This window comes from Giraffa tippelskirchi, chromosome 11 (genome assembly GCF_054371585.1).
Source record: "Giraffa tippelskirchi isolate mGirTip1 chromosome 11, T2T-mGirTip1v1.2.pri, whole genome shotgun sequence".
In the NCBI taxonomy this organism is placed as follows: domain Eukaryota; kingdom Metazoa; phylum Chordata; class Mammalia; order Artiodactyla; family Giraffidae; genus Giraffa; species Giraffa tippelskirchi.
Window position 1 is genome coordinate 4,516,543 of NC_137285.1, and position 25,036 is coordinate 4,541,578.

General features: G+C 47.6%; 1 protein-coding gene across 4 annotated transcripts in view; it reads right to left on the reverse strand.

Moving 5' to 3' along the window:
- ZNRF3 (zinc and ring finger 3) overlaps window positions 1–25,036 on the reverse strand; it is a 188,004-nt gene that overhangs the window by 84,191 nt on the left and 78,777 nt on the right. The window lies entirely within an intron of this gene.

Below are 25,036 nucleotides of genomic sequence, written 5' to 3' on the forward strand. Positions count from 1 at the left end.
AGTTCTTGGCCACTACCGACAAGGAGCCCTGGGCACTGTGAGGTGAGCAGTCCGGAGGGGTTTGACTGGAAATGGGCACGAGGGAATCTTCTGGGCTGGTGGTCATGTTGTTCCTTATCTTGACGGCAGAGACAAAGGCTGAGTTCTGTAAGGGGCCACCAGGTGGTATACTTTAAGATATGTACATCTCATTCCATGCAAATTTTAACCACAAAGAAGGGACTGTAAACACACAAAAAATGCAAAGTCCCGCCATACACAGAACCCTAATCAGAAGCCCGGGGACTGGGACACAGACTTAGGGATTTTAACATGATTCTGATGAAGGTGAACTTCTGAGACTGCTTTGAAAATTACTTGCCTATGCCAAAGAAAACAGGTCAAAGGTAGACAAGCAGGATAATTCGATTTAGGCTTCTCACTTTCTATCTGAAACTGACTACATGACAGGAATCATAATTCGATGCTCCCAAGAAGTAGTCAGAAGAACAATGTGACAATGGCCACTATTTGACAATTATTGTTATTTACAAAAGTCACACTTTATATGGTAATAGGATGCCATTACTTCTAGATACGAACATGTGCCTTGGCGAATGGGCATCTTATTATCCATAGAAGAGCATAACCCAAGCTGCCTGGTTCCACAGCTCGGGGGTCACCTCCCATGTGGGAGTCAGAGAGCTTCTGGGCCAGAGGCTTGTGTAAAGTGAGCCTGCTTCTTCCTCCAGGAAGACCAGCCTGTTATTTTCTTATTTCTGAGGTCTAATTATTTTCAACAACACTGGGATTCTCACCCCTGTGGTCTTAAGACGAGCTCAAGAAGCAACTCGTCTTCCCTTGGGAAGGGTGGGACGGTGAGGTCCAAAAGGTAACGTTCCGGAGTGCTTGTGACTGTGAGGGCTTCTGGACCCTCACCGGGCACCCTCCTCCAGGGCCTGGCCTTCCCACGAGGCTGCGTGCTTCCCTGCTGATGAAGGTGGTGCCTGCTCTGCCAAGCTCCCCTGGTTCCGTTTAGTCCTTGCTATAAGATGCGAGGACAAAATGTACCAGATGCAAGTCATTCGGTTTTGAACACAGTCAACTTGTTTACCTAGAGCTGAGAGAGAAGCCAAACTGGGAAATGGGCCAAATGAAGGAAACTGGAGGAGTCGGCACCCACGGAGGGCAAGAGGACCAAACGTAGCCGGTCCCCAGCCTGAGGCTCCTGGAGCCTCTGTGCCCACCAAGGTCACTCTCTCATCCTCTGCCCCCGTGGGCAGCAATCACTTCGGGGTACACGGTCTTTACAAACCTAAGTGCAGGTCATATCCACTCCTTCACTGTAGATTTATGGCCCTGCGCAAAAGGTGGGGCCTGGGCTCAGGAGGTGACATGTCCAAAGAGACAGGGGGCTGCTGGACCCACGGGCAAACCAGCCACTCTGAGGCCCCTCCACCGACAAGGCCCCTGAGTCACTGGGTCATATACCTTTCCCAACAGGAAAAAATACATGACTTTTCAGTCGTTTTCTGGATCTGAGGGAGACAAAAGTAAAACCGACTTTTTTCCATCTCCAAATCAATCAATAACTGATCTACTGACCTGCCTAGTAAGCACTCAAAACAGTTGCTGGTAGGTGACTAGTAACCTTGGCTCTTATTAACAACTGGACAGAAGCGTCGTTTGCTGTTTGAAGCATCCTTCTTTCCCCTCAAAGTTCTCCACACTCCCAGATGGAGAGCCAACTGGTTCCTACCTCTTGAATGGGTGCAATCTCGGGGAGGTAGTATATTGATAATATTACTAGATGCAATGCGATGAACAAGGTCTCAGAAACAGTGAGCTACTTATTATCCCATCAGAAAGCAATTTGTGAGTTTATAAACCTGGTCAATAAACTTACTGAGCATCCTCTGGGGGTCAGGCACTGTGACAGGTGCTGGGAGTGGTACAGTGAAGAGTCACACCAAGGATCCCCCTGCTGGAGGGGCTCCGGATGACAATTCTTGGCTTGCAATCCTGTGACTGAGCCTTATCCGGTGCCACCAGAGCAGGACCCCGGCTCTGCAAAGCCCCTCGAAAGAGATGGAATTTGGAAAGTGCTGCTCTGGCTCCAAACCACAACCATGTCGTACACCAAAACGTGTCCTAAACCAAAAACACTGGGCTTTCCTGGTGGTCCAGTGGTTAAGAATCCGCTTTGCAAGGCAAGGCACACTGGTTGATTCGTGGTCCAGGAAGATCCCACGTGCCTCAGAGCAACTAAGCCCATGCGCCCCAACTACTGAAGCCTGAGTGCCTAGGGCCTGTGCTTCACAACAAGAGAAGCCACTGCAATGAGAAGTCCATGCACCACAACTAGAGACCAGTCCCCGATCGCTGTGACTAGAGAAAGCCTAAGAGCAGCGACGAAGACCCAGCACGGCCAAAACATAATAAATCTTAAAAAAAAAAAAAAAGACACTAACATAAATCTACACTGCTCTACAATTCTCTTCCAAATGCTGACAGCCTTGAACAAAATGCCCTGTGGTCTGCCCAGTATTACCTTTCCAGATCTGATTCAAATTTTCCTTCTTAACAAATCAAGATGTGCTGGGAGCGGGAGGTACCTCTCGGGACTCTGTGCTCCTGGACCCCACTTAGCTGCTGAGCCCCCTGAGGGCTAAAGACATTTTGGAGTGAAAAGCAGTGGTGGCTCTTAGGCCCAATATTTCCTCCAGAACTGACCCAGCCTGATCCAAAGCCCTCTGCGGACTATTTATCCCCCAGCCCTGAAGGGATGGAGACCCCTTCTCCTCTGCACCACTACAGGAGGCCTTCAATGCCCAGCGGTCTAAGAAGTAAGCATGCCCCTAAGAAGGTGTGAGTCTAAGAAAAGGCTTTCTCAGCTCTCTGGCAGATAAAGTTAAAGCAGGAATGCGTGAAGCCCTCCACACGCACCTCATGTACTGCTTTGGGCAATTAAGTGATTTTTTTTTTTCTCAGCTCGAGGCTCAAAGCTAGCGGGGAAACTGTCTCCAGCAAAGCGGGTGACTTCAAAGGACTGAGAGACAGGCCCCTGGATCTGCAGACACGCCTTTCTTCCTGGAGAAAAGGCGGAACTGGCTTCCCCAAATTCTCTGGGCTCATGCTCATTTTCTTATGCCAGCCCCAGAGAAGGGAAGGAGCGAAGAGTCGGGAGATCCCTTTGTTTCTAGGAAGCTTGGGATTTCATCCCATGAAAGACACTGCTGCTAAAAAAAGAAAGAAAATCAAGGAAATAGAAATGAAAGGCTGCTGAGAAAATTGAAAACATGTCATTAGACACTTCTGTGTAATAGGAAGACCTACAGGTGTTGGCAGGAACTACCCATCACTCCTCCCTATCTTATCTGTTCTACACACCTGTCTGGTCCCTTGTATTTCAGGGCAGGCCTCGCACAGCATATGACCAGCCCACTTCCGTCCCAGGAAGCAGCCTGTGAAGAACATGCCTACTACTTGAAGGCACTACTGGCTGAGCCAGACATCCCTGTCTCTGACCATCTCTGTGCTATTCAATGTGCTCCAACGACAGGCAGAATCACCGACCATCAGCCAGGTGGGCGTCCCTGTCCCAGGGATGGAGAGAACCCTTTGCACCCCACCCTACCCAGCGGACAGGACCTCGGTGGGCCATGGCAGGGAGGCAAACGGGAAAATGGCTTATTGCCGGTTTCCCAGCCACGGTTAGTACTGGAAGTCCTATCGACCAGCCCTAAAGTAAAACCACAGAGGACTCAAGGTGGTACACAGGCGGACTTGTGAAAACAATACACATATGTTCATTTTACCATGAGTTAGAAAAAGTTAACTAGCACAAATTCTTGATAAAAATCTCCTTTCAAAAATACCATTTTCCAAAAAAAAAAAAAATACCATTTTTCACCAAAGCTCAGATAACATCAACCAAACGTGGTAATGAAAAAATTAAACTAGGACACATCATGGGTTTTGAGACATTCCAAATTCAGAGATGATATGCTACTAAAAAGGAAAGCCTCTAAAAATCAACAAGATAAGTTATTTCAGTTTTTAGAATTACAGTCACTTTAAAGAAAATTTTCAAATAAACAACCGTGGCTCACAGGTATGGGAGGAACTGTGAAGCTGTTAAAAGAATAACCACGTTAACAGCAAAAGAGTGCACAGAGCAAGCCATGAGTGACGCCTGCTCCAGGGGCTTTACAAAAGCTAACATATTTCATCTTGAAAACAACTCCATGGGCTTCCCTGGTGGTCCAGTGGTTGAGAATCCACCCACCAATACAAGGGACATGGGTTTGATCCCTGGTCCAAGAAGATCCCACCTGCCACAGAGCAGCCAAGCCCATGAGCCACAAGTACTGAGCCTGTGCTCTAGAACTCGGGAGCACGTCTCCTGAGCCCACATGCCCTAGAGCCCGCGCTCCGCAGCAAGAGAGGCCACCACAATGAGAAGCCTGGGCACAACTGGAGAGTAGTCTCAGCGCAACTAGAGAAAAAGCCCGTGTGGCAATGAAGACCCAACACAGCCAAAAATAAATAAATAAATCTTTCCAAAAAAAATGTTTTAATAGTTTAAAAAAACAACCCCACGACAAGGTACCATATCATGCCTGTTAGAGCAGTGAACTGCAGTATGAGGGGGCTGGTGACCTGCCCAATGTCGCTCTCTTTCTCACACTCACACACACACACACACACACACACACATAGTGCACAGCCCTGCACAGCCCAGCCCAGCGCCAGGGCTGTGGGTCTCAGCTCCCTGCTCTTCTGAGCCTCCCCAGAGAACTCTGGGTAGGACCACGGGAAATCGTGGATATTCAACCTTTCTAACTTAGAAAAATGGCAAGTTCAAAGGAGTCAACCTAAGAGCTGCACGAGCCATTTGTTAAATGTCTGATTAACAGCTGGCACGTGACCTGACTGGAGCCAATTCCTTTCAGGACAGAGTGGAACCTCGGTCTTGGGCAGTGCGTCCCTAACCTCAATCCAAAACCCTGAAACTTTTGAAATATTCTAGAGTGTTTACCTAACGCCCTCTTCGTCTTCTTCAAAATCCGTCTCGAGACTCAGATTTTGGCCTCCAGAATCCACTGGAGCACACGAAGGGATAGTAGAGGAGAAACGTATAAAAAGGAGAAATGCAAGTATGTTCCTTTCCTCAACTGCAGGACGGGCCCGGAAGCAGGTTCAAAGCAACCTGCAGAGACAACTGACGATTCTCCAGGTTCATCTTGCACGGGCTGTGGCCTCACCCCCATCAAGCTGTGGCTAAGCTCGTGGCAGGAGGGCAAGAGCCATAAGTCGGTTGGCCAAATATTTCTCCAGATGAATGATTTGGTTCATCAAGGGCACAGAGTATCAGGGTTTATGCCCAGGGTCCGTTTCTAAACGTGATTACGTAACTCATGACCCTCAGGGCAGGGACCCCCACCCGCCCTGCCTTTCCTGTCAGCACCTGTGCGCGCGGCCCAGCTCCAGCCAGCACCCTTCACACACTGGTCTCATCTGCCCTCAGATGAATGGGGCCCCTGGGGTTGTGCAACACGCTGGCCCTTCCTGCACGTATAGAGAGAAGGGAGCTCAGGTTTCTAATAACTCTGGGCGAATGCCCAGAGAAGATCTGAAGTGAAGCAGAAACCTGATACACAAAACTGTGATCATCACGGAGGAAGGCAAGGGGAAACCTGGATCTTATTTTAGGAAAATACTTTATTCTGACATTTAACTCAAAATACCTTAATGGTCAGGGACTCTGAGCAGGTTAAAGACTCCTGGTTCTAAGAACAGCACGGTCCCCCGACATTAGGAACCTCTTTTATTTTTATTTCTTTGTAACTTGCAGAGCTCATTCTCATTATTGATATACCTCCACGGACTCCTAATTCCAGAGAAGTTTTAAATACACACGTTCTCAAACATGTTCTTTTTTCCTCAAAATTGTCAACAGCACCAGAAAAAATTAACTCGAGCCCGAGAAGATTATCTTCATAAACATTATATTCTTAATAGAAGTAAACTGCTCTTTTCCCTTAAGCAAAATAGGACATTATGCAGCGCCTTTTGTGCTTGGCTTTCAAAAACGTGAATGGGAACACTTTCCCAAAGTCACGAATATACAAAAGGACCAAACAAAAATCGCAAAAAAAAAAAAAAAAAGCAAAAAATCATGGAAATGAAAAACTTCTCTCCGCTGAAAGGAATTGCTCTTTGTTGATAAAAGGGAGGTTCAAACATATTTTAAATATTTTTAAACAAAGGCCTAGCTGATGGCCCTTAATCCATCCATCCAGTTCAACTTTCGGCACAGGCAGCTGCTGCTGAGGAGTGCCCGTCCAGAAGGGAGGGCCCAGAGGCATTTCCTCAGCGTCCCACATTCCTGGGGGACACGGGACTTAGCCAACTTAACAGCGATTTGCAACCTCCAATGTGAGCACCACAACATCTTCATAAAAGTTTTACAAGGACATCCTGGCAAGAACCAAACTACCACGAAAGAGGAGCGTTGAGGGGCCCTGAGCACCCCCGAGCAGCTCGCTTTTCTTGGCCACCGCTCCTCGCAGTGTGGCGGAAACAGGCGGTGGCCAGCCGGGCACCCGCGGGAGGGTCCTGGGGAGAAAGCACTTGGAGCAAAGAAGATGCCCACTCGGGCTCCTGACTAGGCGGGACAGGGAGCAAGAGGAGGCCAGGCAGGGGAAGCGACGGAGGCAGATGCCTGGAGTCGCCTGCCTCGGGGTGCAATCCCGCCCCTCTCCATCCTTCTGGGAGACAACGCCACCCTCAGCCTCGCGAGCCTCACCAGCGTGAGCGCTAAGGGAGCCTTGCTCTGAGCATCACCCTCACGTGGGGGCGACACAGGGAGACCGCCCGTGGTGTGACCTGTGGCACAAAGGTCCAAGGTGAACGACAGAACCACGGGGCCGTGAGACACAGTGCAGTCAGCCTTGCAGCCGGTATCAGTGCCCTAGCGCTGCCCTGGCAAATGCCACAGACCCAGTGGCCTCAACACCCACGCACTGTCCCACTGTCCCGGAGACCAGCAGTCCGAGAGTGAGGTGTCTGAGGGTGAATCTGTCCCCCACCTCTCCCTTGGCTTGCGGGGGCACTGCTGGCGACCTCTGGCACTTGGTGGTTTGCAGAATCACGGCCCGTCACTGCCTCCCGTCTTCACGTGGTGTTCTCCCTCTGTTCGCGTCTGTGTCTAGGTTTCTCCATATTATAAGGACACCAGTCATATTTGATCAGGACCCACCCATTTTAACGTGATTATCTCTGTAAGGAATCCATCTCCCCAGAATGTCACAGTCTGAGGTACTGGGGGTTAAAAAGTCAACGTGTGATTTTTGGGGTAGGGGAACGTAATTCCACCCATAAGAAGATCTTGGAGAACCACTGGTACGTGAGAAAGAAAGGGCCCTATAAGAAATTAGCATTTTCTTTTTCTTTAGCATCTCTTTCCCAATAAGTAACTACAGAACCCACAAGTCTGTATCACAGTGCAGGAGTAAGTTAAATGGATAATTTTTTTTTTTAAGTGGGTGGAAAGATGTGGGAGAGAAACACAGGCAAGGTGCCATCACAGGGGGAAACAGGAAAAAATGAGGTGTAAAATGATACATTCACAGACTGTTTTGGCAGAGGCCTGTTGCCAGTAGCTATACAGTAGACTCTCCGAGTTTGGCAAGATATAAAAGAGGACAAGGCCCAAAATACATTAATGGCCCAGCTATGGCTTTAGATCGAGTCATAATTGGCTGGGAAACGGGGCTCACCTTACAATTCCGTGAACTGCTAAGTTTGAGCCTCCTGCTGTTCAGGGAGGATTTACGTGGCGAGGATCGGGTCACTGCCAGCCACTGGCCCGGGCTTGAGCTAGACACCCACCTGGGGTTTTCAGAGGAAGGAGTGTCCTGAGAAACAAGACGCATGGAGGGAGGCCCTAAGGGGACCCTGCTTTCTCAAACTCAAAGCATGGAAGAAGGAAACACCTCATTTGGCAAAGACGGGCAATGAAGAGGGTCCTCAGGCATTTATTTTCAAAGGGTCCTCAGCGGGGGTGGCTTTGTAATGCTGAACATTGCTGACGACTGGGAAGAATGTCCAACTACAAGGTGCATAATACACACGCAAACACACAGTCACTATCATGAGGCAAGTGTGTGCTAACATGTGATACCAGAGAGGCAGAACTATCAGAGTAGAAAGCAGCAATAGATATTCATGCTCAGTCGTGTCTGACTCTTTGTGACCTCATGGACTGTAGCTCACCAGGCTTCTCTGTCCATGGAATTTTCCAGGCAAGAATACTGGAGTGGGTTGCCATTTCCTCCTCCAGGGGATCTTCCCCACTCAGGGATCGAGCCTGTGTCTCCTGCATCTCCTGCACTGGCAGGCAGATTCTTTACCAGTGAGCCACCTGGGACGCCTCACCAGAGAGCCAAGTGCCTTCAAAACAGTTTAATCCCAATTTCCATTAAATGCCATCTAGCCCATGGGTTCTACAAGCTCCTGGCGGGGGTAGTATAGTGGCAGGATTTGTGTTGGTCGCTCGGTAGTGTCCAACTCTTTTCAACCCTGTGGACTGTAGTTTGCCAGGCTCCTCTTTCCATGGAATTCTCCAGGCAAGAATAGTGGCGTGGATTGCCATTTCCTTCTCCAGGGAATCTTCCCAACCCGGGGATGGAACCTGGGTCTCCTGCATTGGCAGGTGGATTCTTTACTGTCTGAGCCACCAGGGAAGCCCAAGGGGTGATGGTTGCAGGGGTGGGGGTCGTTAAGCCTTTTCGGAGAAACTGTGAGTGCAAAACTATTTCTGTAATGACACTAAGCCAACAATTGCCTTTTACACTGTGTAGCACAGGCACTGATGATGTAAATGCAACAGCGGGAAAAGACCATTGTGGGAATCAAGGCAGTGACGCCAGACTGCACTCATGATTACTATGGACTTGCAGTCAGAAAAAATGTTTCCTTAAGAATGTTGATGAAGCAGGAATTCCCTGGTGGTGCAGTGGTTAGGACTCCGCACTTTCAATGAGGGGCACAGGTTCGATCCCTGGTTTGGGAACTAAGATCCCTCATGTCACGTGGCACAATCAAAATTTAAAAACAAAGAAATAAAGAAGAATGTTGATGAAGCAATACTGATTAAAAACACTGATGAATAAAAGCTATTTTTACTTAACTTTAAACTTTTTTTATTAGCGTTCAACTCTCAGTGAAGTGAAAGTTGCTCGGTCATGTCCGACTCTTTGTGATCCCGTGGACTATATAGTCCATGGAATTCTCCAGGCCAGAATACTGGAGTGGGTAGCCTTTACCTTCTCCAGGGGATCTTCCCAACCCCAGGATCGAACCCAGGTCTGCTGTATTGCAGGCAGATTCTTTACCAGCTGAGACACCGGGAAAGCCCTCAACTCCTAAGTACATACTTTTTAATATTCTGTGTGAAAAAATGAGAAGTTTGCACAAAGCATGTCTGTTGCATACCAAAGCACATGGTTGCCTCATGATAAAGTCATACAATACCATGTGACTATGAGTTGCAAGCTGAACTAGCCACTTGGTAATGGGACACCATTTTTACTTAAAAAGTCTACAACATATGGTTATACGGACAGGTATAGGGCAGACATTTTCTCAGAAATGAATGAAATGAGCCTGCCACTTCAAGAAAAACAATTGATAATATTTGTTGCCAATGATAAAATTTGAGCTTCCAAGCAAAATCAGAAGTTGGGGAAATTTCTAACTAGCACCACGAGCTTGACAGAATCCCGGAACTACTTAAAGGCTTTCCTACTGTGAAGAATGAGGATAGTAACAAATGTGATTTTTTAAATACCGTATGATGAAACGTGTCCGCATTTGAAAGAACTGTGTGACTCAGTGAATCGGTATTTTCTAAATGACCAGTGCATAATACAAAATCATTCATTAGTAACAGATCCCTTCAAAGGACAAGCAAGACCAATGGATTTCAGCTGAACAGAGCATGAAGAGCTCATCAATATGGTTTCAGGTTCCAGTTTATACCTAACCTTCAAGAAGCTACCTCTTCCTGAGTATTGATATAGTATCAAAGAATATCCATAATTATCTTGAGAAGCTAAGAAAATACTCCTCTGTTTTCCAACTATATATCTGAGTAAGGCCAGATTTTCTTCATATACTTCAATCAAAGCTATCAAAACAGAATGGGTACAGAAGTAGGTGTGAGAATCCAACTATCATGTATTAAGTCAGACACTAAAGAGATTACGAAAATACAAGACCAGACCATTCTTCTCACTGTATCTCCAAACTATAATACTGTTTCATAAAAAATGTTAGTTATGTTAACATGTAATGGGCTTATTATTTTAAAGTAAATTTTTAAAGTTTCTGTTTTAATTTCTTATCTGGCAAATATCAGTAGGTTTAAAAAAACGCTCAGAGGAAGATATGACAAAACTAGGCAGTGTATTACACAGTAGAGACATCACTTTGCCAACAAAGGTCTGTCTAGTCAAAGCTATGGCTTTTTTTCCCAGTAGTCATGTACAGATATGTGAGTTGGACCATAAAGAAGGCTGAGCAACAAAGAATTGATGCTTTCGAACTGTAGCATCATGGAACTTTCAATGCTAAAGAAGATTCTTGAGAGTCCCTTGGACAGCAAGGAGATCAGACCAGTCAATCCTAAAGGAAATCAATCCTGAATATTCACTGGAAGGACTGATGCTGAAGCTGAGGCTCCAATACTTTGGACACCTGATGTGAGGAGCCGACTCACTGGAAAAGACCCTGATGCTGGGAAAGACTGAAGGCAAAAGGAAAAGGGGGCAGCAGAGGATGAGATGGTTAGATAGCATCACCGACTCAATAGTCAAAAATCTGAGCAAACCCTGGGAGATAGTGGAAGACAGAGGAGCCTGGCATGCTACACACCATGAGGTCACAAAGAGTTGGACATGACTAAGCGACTGAACAACAGCAACACAACTCTCATAAAGAAAATCTTTGTGTTCCTTAAAACTTTAGGAGCATTAAGGAGTCTTACAATAAAAAAAGAACTACTCAGTTTAAGTGGACAAAGGATCTGAGTAGGTATTTTTCTAAATACGATATACATATGACCAATAAGCACAGAGAAAGATGCTTAACATCATTAGCCTCAGGGAAATGCAAACAGAACACAAGGTACTACTTCATACCTACTAGGAAGACTATAACCAAAAGAACAAAACAGACAATAACAAATGCTGATGAGGACAGAGAAACTGGAACCCTCATGCACTGCTGATAAGAATGTAAACGGTACAACCGTTTGGAAAATAGTCTGGGATTTCCTGAAAACATGAAACACAGAGTTACCATGTGACCTAGCGATATCACTGCCAGGTTTACACCCAAGAGAAATGAAAACAGGCTCACACAGAGACTTGTACATGACTGTTCACAGCAGCATTGTTTATAATAACCAAAGAGTGGAAACCCGAATGATCACCACCTGACGAATGGATAAACAGAGTGTGGTGTCCATACAATGCAACATCGCTCAGTCATATATGGTTAAACCAGGATACTAATTAAACCTCTGTCTAGACACCTGTGGATTCCAAAGGATTCAAAATAGAAGGGAGTGTTAAAAAACTAAGCCCTTCTAGGAGAGCCAACCCAAACTTCACTAGTCCCTCGCACAAGACGAACCCAACAGAAGCTAGTTTTACCCATAGTCCAGCATTCTAGACTTGGCTCTCAATGCCTTCTCAAGAAATGACTGCTATATTTCTCTTCCTCCCAGCTTTATGAGTTTCCCAAGTAACTGGTGACAGTGACGGTTGAAGAAGTATAAGGCTCGTAGCATAGCTATGATGAGTAAACCAACCTCACAGTCAAGTTCACCTTAATAGACCGAACAGACCTTGCTACCTTCAGCCACCATCATCTGCTACTGCCAAACACAAATGAAATTCACCTTAAAGTCCTCAAAACCCTCTCCTGTCACTCTGATTCCCCTAAATAACCTGCTCATAGAGCCATCACCTGCCAACACTTCTCCTTCTTCCCTCCAAATCACGAACATTCCCTAATAAAGGTAGAGTCTGTAACTAGTGCTTTCAACCACTAACAAACAGAAAAGGCCCCCAAAGCACACTGTCATTCATACACCTAGCAAATGGACAGTCTACCTGGACTCTGCCAAAAACAACCAATCCAAACACCAATGCCCATAAATTAGCAAGTCACTTTGAAGCCAGGCGTCGTTGCATGATTACAAAAGATGATATATTACCTTATTGAATTCCTGCTAAGGGACAGAACTTCCTTTTGGATAAAACTGCAACTTCTTAAAGGTGCAAAGCCATGTCTCTCACACAGAGAATGATGGTGATGTTAATTAAAAGAAAAAAAAAACTCACAAGCACATTCTAATGACAACAACAACAAAAGAACAGATGCATTATCTTGGTTTACGTATTTCAAAAATACCTAGCTTTAGAAAGTATGTGAAAGTGTGTGTTAGTTGCTCGTGGTGTCCAACTCTTTGAGACCCCATGGCCTGTAGCCCGCCAGGCTCCTCTGTCCATGGGATTTTCCAGGCAAGAATACTGGAGTGGGTTGCCATTTCCTTCTCCAGGGGATCTTCCCGACCCAGGGATCGAACTCATGTCTCCTGCATTGGCAGGTGGATTCTTTACTACTGAGCCACCTGGGAAGCCCACTGCATTATTATATTCTGCTTTTTTTTCACTTATGAGCATTTTCTCTCAACATTAAATACTCTCAAGCAATTTTAAGCTATGCATGGAACTTGACTATATGAACAATAGTACTATCACTGTATTAGCTCTTGATTGTTACATATCCTCATTATTGGCAGTTTTTATCGTTAAGTAACATACTAGTGAACATCCTCACATGAAAATCTTGTTAGGTACCTCCGATTTTTTTTTTTTAGGATAAATTCCTAGAAGAAAAACTGCTGAGTCAAGGAGTCTGAATATTTGTAAGCCTCTAGATACATGTGCTGCTGCTACAAACCACCCTCTTACCAGCAGTGCATAAAAACAGCTATTTTCTTATACCTTTTACTAAAACGGGTTCTACTATTATATTGGCCTTTGCCATTCAGGCACGTTAAAAAAAAAAATAATAAGGCCAGTTTTTGTTTTAATCCAGGGTTCTTTTGGAATCCTTGCTGTTCCACAACGGCCTTGTTCTCTCCATGGCGCATCCACAGGGCTCAACGGAAATGCGCACAGCGCATCAGGGGCTGTCCATGGCAGACAGGGGCCACGTGTGAGGGGATTCTGAGCCTTTAAAGAAAGGGGAAACTTGACGCTTTGGGGGGAAAACACGGGTGTTCGAGTGTGTGGAGATTCAGACACCCTGGTGATTCCCAGAGCTCAGAGTGTATCAGGAAGCAGGTTTAGTGCCAACACACAAACATGATGGGGAGCGAGGTGGGAAGGGAATAAGTGCCCTCCCCCTCCCATGAAGGCTAGTCTCATAATAAAAATGAAAAGTAAACCCAGTAACTTCAGTAAGGAACTGCTGTGGCATCTATTTCCAAATTATCTCACCACCAGGGCAATCCTACACACTCAAAAGTGTGTTCAGTTCGGCACGAATGTCCCCTCCCCTCCCCAACCCAACCCCAGACCTCATATTCTGGAAAGAGAAAGCACAGGCTGAGGGAAGCTGGGAGCCCTGAAAGAAATGTGCTAACAGCAGGCCCCTACCCCCAGCCTGGTAAATCTCTCATCTATAATCCAACACAAGAGACAACAGGCAAACAGCAAGAGGTCATCTTCAAAGAGCCGGTTGCTACGGGAAGCGAGTGTAGAGGCAGCAAGCATGTCCCCATCAAAGTCCGGCAGCTGCAGAAGAACCACAAAGGTACAGCGCGCCCCTCGCCCCGCCCCTCGCCCCTCGGAGCAGAGCACGGATGGGGGAAGGGGCATCCGGGGGAGGGGGCACAGGAGGAGGAGGAGGAAGGAGAGAGAAAAACATCAGACCGGTAGCAGCTGTCTAGTGGAACATAAAATCTGGCAGTTCTGTGTGGCTCAACAAGGGGGAAAGGAGGGAAAGAAGAAACACAGAAAACAGCACTTCCTGAACTTGTCTTTTTGAGCGCTAGTCAGAGCTGTGAGCCTACTGGAGAGACGGCCAGAGAAAACCCATGGTTGTGGAAAGAATATCACAGCCATTAGTGATAAAATGGCAAGGACCAGCTTTAAGGGGCTTCCCTGGTGGCTCAATGGTAAAGAACCCGCCTGCCAATGCAGCAGATGCAGCTTCAATCCCTGGGTCGGGAAGATCCCCTGGAGAAGGAAATGGCAACCCACTCCAGTATTCTTGCCTGGACAGAGGAGCCTGGTGGGCTGCAGTCCACGGGGTCGCAAAGAGTCAGACACGACTTCGGGACTGAACAACAACCAGCTTGAAGCACCATCTCAGTACAAAAGCGATCATCTCCTGGTAGAAAGACCTCTAACCATCTCAGTACAAAAGCGATCATCTCCTGGTAGAAAGATCTCTAAGTCCTTGGTCCCAAACGCCCCTTTCGCAGCAGAGCAACTCCAGCCAAAATGAGCGGACCTATCCTTTGTCTGCAGAATCTAAACAGGGGAATCTGAGCGCGCCCCTTAATTTGAGTAGAAGCTGTCCTCATTTTTCCAGGTGTAAGAGGCACAGGAGTCAGCAGGCTCCACAGGCTTTAAGTGGACATCTCAGAGAGTCCCTTTCACACCTGCGCTCTCCAGCCCCAGACAGAGCACCATGCACAGAAATCACACGGGACTCAGGGGAATCAAGTCCCATTCCTGCAGGCTGGATGAAGACAAGCTTTGGGACATGACCCCGGCTCAACTGGAGGCCGGTCTCCCAGCTCCCAGGCTGAAGTCCTTTCCTCTCACGGGTGACAACCATGAAGGTCTGGGGACAAGGAGAGGGTGAGAGGCTTGGTCTTCGTTTCTGGCAGCTATTGAATGGCTTGACGTGCTCTACAGAAGTTCTGAGAGAAAACGCTTCCAAAGGACAGTCTGTCTGTTGGTTTCAGTGGGTTTTCACGGACATCAGGCCCCCAGGCAGGTGGACACATCCACGAGTCCTCGGCCCGCTCCCCATGTCTGTATCATGTGGTTTCGCCGAGAAAGTGCTCAGAGCCTCAAAGAAGGTATCGTTTCGCTCAAAGTGATTTCCTGAAACAGGTGAGAGGTTCATGGGACTAGACGTACACACGCAAGAGGGTTTGGGTCCAAAACTCTATCCTGCAAAACTCTGTCTCGGAACCATATCTTGTGTGAAAGGGCAAAGTTGAAGAGGCACGGGTGATCTCTTCCAGGGTAAACACTCGCAAGTCAAAGACTTACGCAATCTGTTTTTATCAATGGCTCTGTCTTCACCACGTTTTGTGGATATAAAATGTGCTGTGTTAAAAAACAAAAGGACAAGATTTAAATGGCCTTTTCAATAGGCCAAGACTTTTATCCGTGTTTGTCCTCAGCCAAGTGGAAAAGAGTCAACACGAAAGGAAAAGAAAAAAAATCAAAATTTCAAAACTCCTCTGAATTCAAATCAACAGACATAAATCTGCAGTTCTCCAGACACCTTCTATGGCCACCCAGCTGGTGAACAAGCGACCGCTCCTAATCGGCGTGCCAGGGCCTCGCCACTTTGTTCCTCCGCCACCAATGCTGCTGCCATCACAGGATTTCTGAGAACCCTGCTTCTACTCTTGCGGGCTTTTTGTCTTGTTTTTCATTCTCAAGAAGAAGAGAGAAGTATGAGGAGAGACACAGGCACGTATTTACGTGAAGAAAGACTTCTCAAGGCCCTTTCACTGTCACTGAACACATCAGAGAATTGAAGACAGAAAAAGATGAGGGGGAAAAAAAAGAAAGAAGGAATTGATGAGGGTGATTCAAGTGCCTGAAAAGGAACAACTGTCCATAAAATGAACAACCTCAGTTAAACACATTTCTGTTATATTGGGTCATTTTCATACTTTTTTTTTTTTTGGCTGAAGCCATTAGAAGCTTCTGGCTGCAGTGGTAATGATAAAGGAGAGTTGGTCTCTGATGCTGTGTCTCCCTTACAATTCATGACTGGAGATTAAGTTTAAGAGGCCCAACCCAACCCCCTAAGCCAGAGAATCAGACTTGCTCCTGCCCTCTCAGCTTTCCGAAGGCCCAGAGGAAGACCTCCATGGCCCCAGGTCAGGCACTGCCAGCCTCTGCAGGGGAGGGCGAGGGCCTCTGAATGACCAGATTAAATCTGAATGGAAGAAGAACCTGTGATTAAGTTTCCTGAATAGTTGGCTCTCTTAGGAGGAGCAAACTTCTTTAGAAAAAAAAGGGGGGGGGGCAGAAATGTAACATGGCTGTTACTACCCCTCAGAAATGGGAATCCCGCTCTTTGAATCCAGAAGAGCGGATTTTCACATACTCAAGTCAAGCCCCCGTTCCAACCAACGTGGGGGGGGGGGGGTTGGCTGATTTTCCAGGGAAAGGAGGAAAAACAAAAACAAAAATAACACTGCCTTGTTTCTTCTCAGATGACTGTTTGGACGGTTCAGGTCGACATGGAATGTGTTTTAACCACCAGTCCCCCAGGACAAACTCAGAAAGTTCTCCAAGCCATTACACAGCAAAGAAGCCAGTCTTTCCTTTAGCTCACTTCACCGCATCTTCAACCAAAACTTTACAGTGTTATTCCAGCTTGACTGGTCCAGGATCTTGGCCAGAGGCTTCTCTACCCCAGGCTTACACAGGAAAGGAAAAGGGCAAACTGCGTTCATCCGCCCTGCGGTGGCCTGGTCAGAACCGTCCTGGCTGTGCGAGATGCAGGCCCACTGAGGTTCTGTCCAGCTTTCCTAAGGGGGTGGAGTATCAACATAAATCTTTCTTCCTGGCGAAAGAGCCAAGGATTAAGTTAACTCATGACGAAGACTACTCACATATCAAGATAGAGCTCATTAAAAACTCTTGCTGAGGGACTTCTCTTGAGATCGGTCAAGTGGTTACGGCTCTGCCTTTGCAACGCAGCGGGTGTGCGCTCTACCCCTGGTCAGGAAACTAAGATCCCACATGTTCCTCAGTGCAGCCAAACACATGAAAAAATAAAAGGAAATAAAAAATCTTGCTGAACAAAATGTGCAGTGACCCATCCATGTTAAAAATTCAAATTTGGGTGTAAAGAGTCTGGGAAACTCTTCCAAAACCATCCATCGTGTGTAAGCTTGACCACCTTGGCAACAAGAGCGAGCGCCCCTCCTTTATGGCACCCGGTTCTGCAACTGCTATTCAGTGTGTTTCCATTTAACCGCAGGGGACGCAGGAATGAAAGGCAGAGACTCTGCAATTGCATGGGGCAGAGAAGACACGAACAGGATAACAGCACACGTGGGAGTGAGGCTGTCAGGGCCAAGAGCGAGGACCACTGTGAGAAGGCAAAACTGGGACTCCCCTGGTGGCCTAGTGATTAAGAATCAGCCTTCCAAGGCAGAGTGCAACTCCTGGTGGGGGAATTAAGAGCCCACGTGCCGCGGGATAACTGAGCCTGCGCACCTCAACTGACAGCCTGCATGCTGCAAACTAGACAGAAGCCCGTGCGCCACAACAAGGGCCTGATGCGGCCAAAAGAAAATGAACAAATAATGATCTTTTCTTTTTTTTTTAAAGAAGGCAAAATTGGGCATGAGGCGTCCCGGGAGGCCTTCAGGATTTGGTCTTAAGAGATAAAAGTGTGGTTCCTCCCTTACTTCCTGTCTGGAACGTTCCAAGGATTTTTCAGTGCGAGCTTCCACTCAGCAACTGATGTGGCAGAGATTACATGCTTATATTTATGAGGCCCACTAGATACAGAAAAAAAATACTTAATACGCATTTATGTACTTATTGAGCACAACAACAGCAAGCTCTTCCCATGCATCTATTTAATCTTACAACAACCATGAGAAGGTACTCATGGCAAAGACTCAGAGAGGTCAAGCGCCTTACCTTGGGTCACTCAGCTGACTGAGAACTCAGGTCTGATTGCCAAGCCTGAAGCTCCACTCGCCTCTGCACGTCTGTCCTGCAACAGTTCCAGGCACACATCCCCTCCTCTGGTGGAATTTTTTTTTTAAGGCGTCAAAACCCCAACAGTAACTTAAAACCTCTGATGTAGTTCTTTATCTGCATGTCTTCCCAAACAGCCCGAGGTCCCAAAGGACATCCATCTTTCACCTTCATATTCGAGCCCACAGGAGAGCTGAACACACACCATCGTCACACTAAGCTGAGAGGCTCAGGGCACTCAAACGCCAGGGGGACTTCCCTGGTGGTCCAATGGTTAAGAATCAGCCTGCCAATGAAGGGAACACGGGTTCGATTCCTGGTGCACATGCCACAGAGCAACTAAGCCCTTGCACCAGAACTGTACTGAGCCCTCTCTCTAGAGCTCCCGAGCTGCAACTATTGAAGACAGCACACCTAGAACCTGTGCTCTGCAACAAGAGACGCCACCATGAGAAGCCCACACACCGCAACTAGAGAAAACCTGCATGCAGCAACGAAGACCCAGTGCAGTCAAAAATAAATTAACCTTTAGAAAGGGGGGGGGGGGCATTTAAAGAAAAAAAAAGCCAGAGAGCATGCTGCAACTAGAGAGTCATCAAAGGGTTTTGCTCACTTCACCTTCCTGACCCTCAGTCTCCTCATCTGTTAATAAGGGTAATAATGATACCTGTTTCATAAGGTTGTTTTGATAAGTGCATGAGATAATGTATGCTAAAGGTTGAAGGCCTGGTAGTGCCTGGAACCTGCTAAGTACTTCACAGAGGAGGGCAAATAATGTCTCACCTCCAGTGTAAGATAAAAGGGAGGTGTGCCAGACCTCACCTTTCATCCACTAGATTTACAATCTGGAAACTGATGAGATATTATTAGGTTTAAAGAGGGGACCAAACAATGTGTGCTATCCATCAAAACACAATGGGACAGATCTAGATACACCGACAGACAGAAAAATGTTCAAGACACATTAGATGAAAAAAGCATGTCCGAAAATAAGGTGTAGGGGGTGTGTGTGTGTGTGTCTGTGTGTGTGAGTGATAACATGAGTACACAAGTGTACAGAAAAATACTCTGAAATATATAGGGAATGAGATGGGGGAGTGAAGAGGCTTTTTACTTCTGTCACTATACAGTTCTGATATTTGAATCTTAAGGGTAAAAAAAATATTAAAAGGAATATTTTCATTAAAAGCAAAAAGTGTGGAGTTTATTTAGGTAACTGCAGTGTACCGCTGTTGGTTCCTTAGTTGTGACAAAGGTACCACAAGATAAGCTATTAACAGTAAGAGAAACTGGGGGCAGGGTATATGGGAACTGTCTATTCCATCTTTGCAGCTTCTCTGCAAGCCTAAAACTATTCTAAAATTAAAAGTTGGCTTTTTTCAAAAGTGATAACCTCTATACCCCAGAACCATCTTTGCTTTTAAAAATCTATCCCTGTAAATATGCCAGCACATATTCACTACGTTTCAGAAGTTAACAGCGGTTCCAAGTGGTCAGACTGAAGATGGTGCTCATCTCCTTGTCCCTGCAAGACCGGTGGTTCTCAAAGGGGGTTTGTCAGATCAGCAGCAGCAGCATCTGGAAACTTGTTATAAATGCAATTCTCAGCCCCTCTACCTCCAGGGCCACCGAATCGGACTCTCTAGAGGTAGGGCCAGGTGATTTTGATGCACACAAAAGTTCGAGAACACTGTTCTAGATCACAGAAACTGGCTTTGTCACAAGTGTCACTGTTAAGAGTCAAAACAACAGAACAGGGAGACTTGAAAAGGAGCTTGGAAGTGTACCGGAAGCAAAGAACCTGGAATAAAGACAGATGAACCGAGCGCACTGGCGGGGCACCCAAAACCCAGGCCACAGGAGAGCCCTGCCAAGGTCGGGGCCGAGTGACTTGAACCCCGAAGACGACGGGGCTTGATCACCTGTGACACCGGAGTGGGCTGCCTCTGAGGGACAAAGGACGGGAATGGGGACAGGTCTGTGTGCTTGTGTCTGAGGTCAGAGGAATTGAGATATCCCGAAATTCCACTCTGGAAGCACCACCGCAGGAGAATGACACCGAGAGGATCAAGAATCGTGACGGGGCTTCCCTGCTGGTCCAGTGGCTAAGAATCCACTTTGCCATGCAGGGGAGGCGGGTTCGATCCCTGATCGGGGAACTAGGATCCCACATGTCATGAAGCAACTAAGCCTGCTGCTGCTGCCGCTAAGTCGCTTCAGTCGTGTCTGACTCTGTGCGACCCCATAGACGGCAGCCCACCAGGCTCCTCTGTCCCGGGAATTCTCCAGGCAAGAACACTGGAGTGGGTTGCCATTTCCTCCTCCAACTAAGTCTGCACGAGCCGCCAACTACTGAGCTCAAAGGCCGCGACTGGAGAAACTGGGAGCCAAAATGAGGGGTCCTACATGACACAACAAGGATCCCACATGACGCAATTAAGACCCGGATGCAGCCAAATAAATAAAGACTTTAAAAAAAAAGAATAGTAATAGCCATACTCAGAAAGTGGGGCAACATCTGAAGCATACAGAGGAGGTGTGACACCCAGGAGCCTCAGGAAAGCGCCGCTGCCCCAAAAACGCCTTCAAGCGTGTCCTGCTTCACCCGACCCGCGTCGCACACCACGCAAGGGCTTGGCTGTGGTGCCCCGGTATCCCTGCTCTACTCAGAGGAGCCCTGGGTCAGCACCTCTAAGTTACAGAGCTAGCAGATAACAGATGACCGCAGAAGAGAAAAACTAGACACCCAGCTGGTGATGGCAGCATTTACAGGAAGAAGACTGGGGTATGAGGGCTACTCCTTTCTTAATCTGTATACTTTTTTCACTGATGAGACTGTAATGTTTGCTTGAATTACAGGAGCTATGCCTTAAAGCAATTTTTGGGGGTCACATTTTTTTTTTTTTGCCACACGGGGCAGCATATGGGATCTTGGTTCCCAGACCAGGGATCGAATCCACGCCCCCTGCATTGACAGCATGGAGTCTTAACCATTGGACTGCCAGGGAAGCCCAAAAGCAATTTTTTTTTTTTTTTCAAAAACAATTTTTTAAAACAGAATTTAAGGCCAAAAAAATCCAGGAGCACTGCGCGATGGCGATCAATGAACGGCCTTTGATGCCAACTCTCAATGCACCTCATCAGCTCTTTTTCCAGCGGGGAATTTGAGAGTAAATGAGAGGCGGAGAGAAATGGCCACTCCAGACCACTTTATATAGAAACAGGCTGAAATTTTATGGGGCCCTCTGGGCTAAAAAGCTATTAGACGCCACGGCTCCAAAGCAGCGAGGTGGCAGGGAGAGCACTCCAGGGAGGCTATTCAGGAGCCTCCAGCATCTTCCCATTTGTGAGTTTGAAAGTACTTTTGTTCTGCGGGTTTAAGTTTCTGGGTCACCCAGCCTTTTGTTCATAACCCAGTGAACACATCTGCAGTAGGGCAGGACCCCCAGATATGAGCAGCCTCAGGGCATCGGTACCTCAGCAGAGCACTCACTCTGTTTACCTCCTCATCACTGTCTCCACAAAGCAATTTTAATGAGTGGCCCTAAAGGGGGCTTCCCAGGGGGCTCAGTGGTAAAGAATCCACCTGCCAGTGCAAGAGATGTGGGTTAGATCCCTGGGTCGGGAAGATCCCCTGGAGAAGGAAATGGCCACCCACTCAAGTATTCTTGCCTGGGAAATCCCATGGACAGAGGGGCTTGGCAGGCTACAGTCCATGGGGTCGCAAAAAGTGCCTTCAGACACGACTTAGCGACTTAACAACAACAAGACCAAAACAGGAAAAGAGGTACTATTCATCTTTATACAGTGGAATAATTACTACAGCCCTCTCCCCCAGATCCAGATAACTCTGTGTGTGTGTGTATTAGGGGGGCAGGAGGTGTTGACAGGAGGTTACAGAATGTTAAGACGGCAAACTCTATGTACCCACAAAGCCAGTGTTTCTCTGGATATAATCAAGAATCTTCCTTTGTTGAAGCTTAATGTCTAGTCTCATCCTGTTTTAGCATCTCCTCGGAGGAAAAACAAAGCTCCGACTGCCAGAAAATGTTCCGAGTAATTGTGGATAACAGATAACGGCAGAGGAAGCCCTCTGGTTAATGTTTAAACATGGGCAGGGGTAACATTTAACTCCTTAGCAGTTACGACACCCACCAGAAGACTCCAGCGTGTGCTTCCGGGGCCCCTGGCTCATGAGGAACACTGACTGCTCCGTTCAAGTTCAGGAATGTCCCTTCAAAAAAAGAAAATCAGAATAATGCCTGAAACGCCTTCTAATTACCACACTGCTCAGACTTGAACTGATTCGTTTCTGAACAACTGTAACGTGCAATCCCCCAGTTTTAACAAGTAGATTCCAATAATTTTCTAGAGACATTAAGCAGAAGAAAGGGAAGATCGTGGTAGAATCAGGGTATAATTGAGAAGAATGCATTTGTTCTTGAGTTGAGATGATATTTTAAAAACCACAGCTATTAAAATACGGCTTTGCCATGAAAAGAAAGTCTCTAAAATGTCAGACGATGTGCTGCGGAAGATTTGGCTGTTATTATAGGTGGAATACACACACACACACACACACACCCCACTTCTAATGAACTTTGGCAGTCTTTGTCTCCATATAATTAGAAGTTTGGCTTTCTGTCTTTCGGGCAGAGGGAGGGAGAGGCAGGGGCATGGGGCAGAGGGCAGGGCCTGCCTCAGGGAGGATCCACACCGAAGGTCTGCTGCTGGTAAAGAGAAGGTGGACATGGGGTGAACCTCCTTGGAGGGGAAGGCTACTGGGGGAGGGGGGTGGCTGACCACAGCCAGCAACACCCAAGACAAGGACTGAAGAAACAGGGGTCGGCCCTGCCCCCAGGCTTCAGGGCTCCAGTGGCAGAAGGCATGTCTCTGTGGGGTCTCGCCTCTCAGTTCAGCTCACTGTTGGGCACAATGGCCTGGGGACAGTCGGGGTGAGGACCCCCTGCTGCTGCGCGGCGCCCCCCCCCCCCCCGCCCCGCACCCTCACACCCCCAACCCCCGAGCTTCTGACCCTAACGGCAGGGCCCTGGTCTTCTACAGACAGACAGTTTGCATTCACGCCAAAGGTAGCGGGAGCCAGGAAAAGTCAGGTCCCCTCCACTCAAGCGGATCGCTGATCAAAGATCAAAGAGGCAAGTGGTTACATTCTTACTCAACAATGTTGAGCTGCTGCAGGGTTTTTTGTTTTTTTTTAAATTCAAAGCAGTAGAGACCTTTGAGATGCAGGCCTCATTTTACAGGTGAGGAAACCAAGCCCAGAAGAGGGCCAAGCTTCCCCCAGCTCAGATAAGCATCAGCTCCACCACCTCCCATTGCCCCAGGCACACCTCCCTTTGCTAGGCTTTCATCTTTGATTTCAAATAGGCGCTGGGGGATGAGCACAGGCGTGCGGGGCTGAGCTGGTCCTCTCTGTGCTGGAGCAGGGTAAGGCCATCACCTGAGCCCCAGTTACAAGGAGCCACACACAACCCAACCCTTCCACAGCCTCTGTTCCAAGCGGGCCCTGGGCCTACAGGCTGCACTTGTCACCAAGTTCAGGTCCCCCAGGCTCTCCATGGTGAAGTCTCACCAAGCTCAACGTGTCCCCATCACACCTTCTCTGACCATGGAAACCTCATCTGTGTTTTGCCAAATGACCAAAGCTTAGCTGTTTCTGGATCACACATTCACTGCACATCCAGCCCCGGGGAACTGGACAGGAGGGGGTCCCCTCTGTTTTCAGCATGACTGCGGTGGTATGCGGAGAAGGCAACGGCACCCCACTCCAGTACTCTTGCCTGGAAAATCCCATGGACGGAGGAGCCTGGTGGGCTGCAGTCCACGGGGTCGCAAAGAGTCGGACACAACTGAGCGACTTCACTTTCACTGTTCACTTTCGTGCATTGGAGAAGGAAATGGCAACCCACTCCAGTGTTCTTGCCTGGAGAACCCCAGGGACGGGGGGAGCCTGGTGGGCTGCCGTCTATGGGGTCGCACAGAGTCGGACACAACTGAAGCGACTTAGCAGCAGCAGCAGCGGTGGTGTGACAGTTCCCCGGTACGGTGTTGGACCCGAGTCTTTTCCGCTGCGGTGTTCCTAGCACCTGGCATGGATGGGTGGGCTTCCTTAATCAAGTGCAGCCTCCTGGATGTTTCCCCTTCTGTCAATTCCCACGTCAGAAGACCAGTGCTAGCTTCAGGGCAGAATCCATGCTGCACTAATAACAATTTGCATTAATAATTCCAGGGTTTCCCTAATGCTAATTGCAACACAATTGTGCTATTCTTCAAGCTACAAATGTATTCACAAAATAACCTCTTCACTTACTGGGGAGATTCTAGCTTCCCAAGGTGGGAGGAGGAGGAGGAGGAAGGTTACAAAAAGAGTGACTGGATGGACTCAGTTTCTCTGATTGGTGACATTCCACAAAAGGTCCTTCAACCTCTGAACATCAGCGCGAGCTTTATCTAACCATTCATGAAGCAGCACGAGACTCTGCCGACAGCTCTAACGCTGGTCAGCCTGATGATGAAAGCATGAAGTGGCATCCTGGCAAAAAATACATATATAATTTCTTACTGTCCAGTACACCCTAGAATGTTGCACTGAAATGACTTCTTTTCCTCCAGGATGGTGCAGACTTACTCTGCAGGCAGGTCAAAGCACAGGTGCAGGACCCGGCACGAGGACCCAGACCCTCCAGCGAAACCCCCGTGTCTCCACCTCCTGCCCCCTCACCCCCGCCTGCTGTCTGCATTCATCACTGAGAAGCCAGTATCTCCACTCAAGCAAGACCTACGACAACAACCAAGCCACACCGCCTGGGTTTGCCAGCAGGAGTCAAGAGCGGTTTCCTCAGTTATGGGTATGGATATGCTAGAGAAGACTCTTGAGAGTCCCTTGGACTGCAAAGAGGTCAAACCAGTTCATCCTAAAGGAAATCAACCCTGAATATTTATTGGAAAGACTGATGCTGAAGCTGAAGCTCCAATAT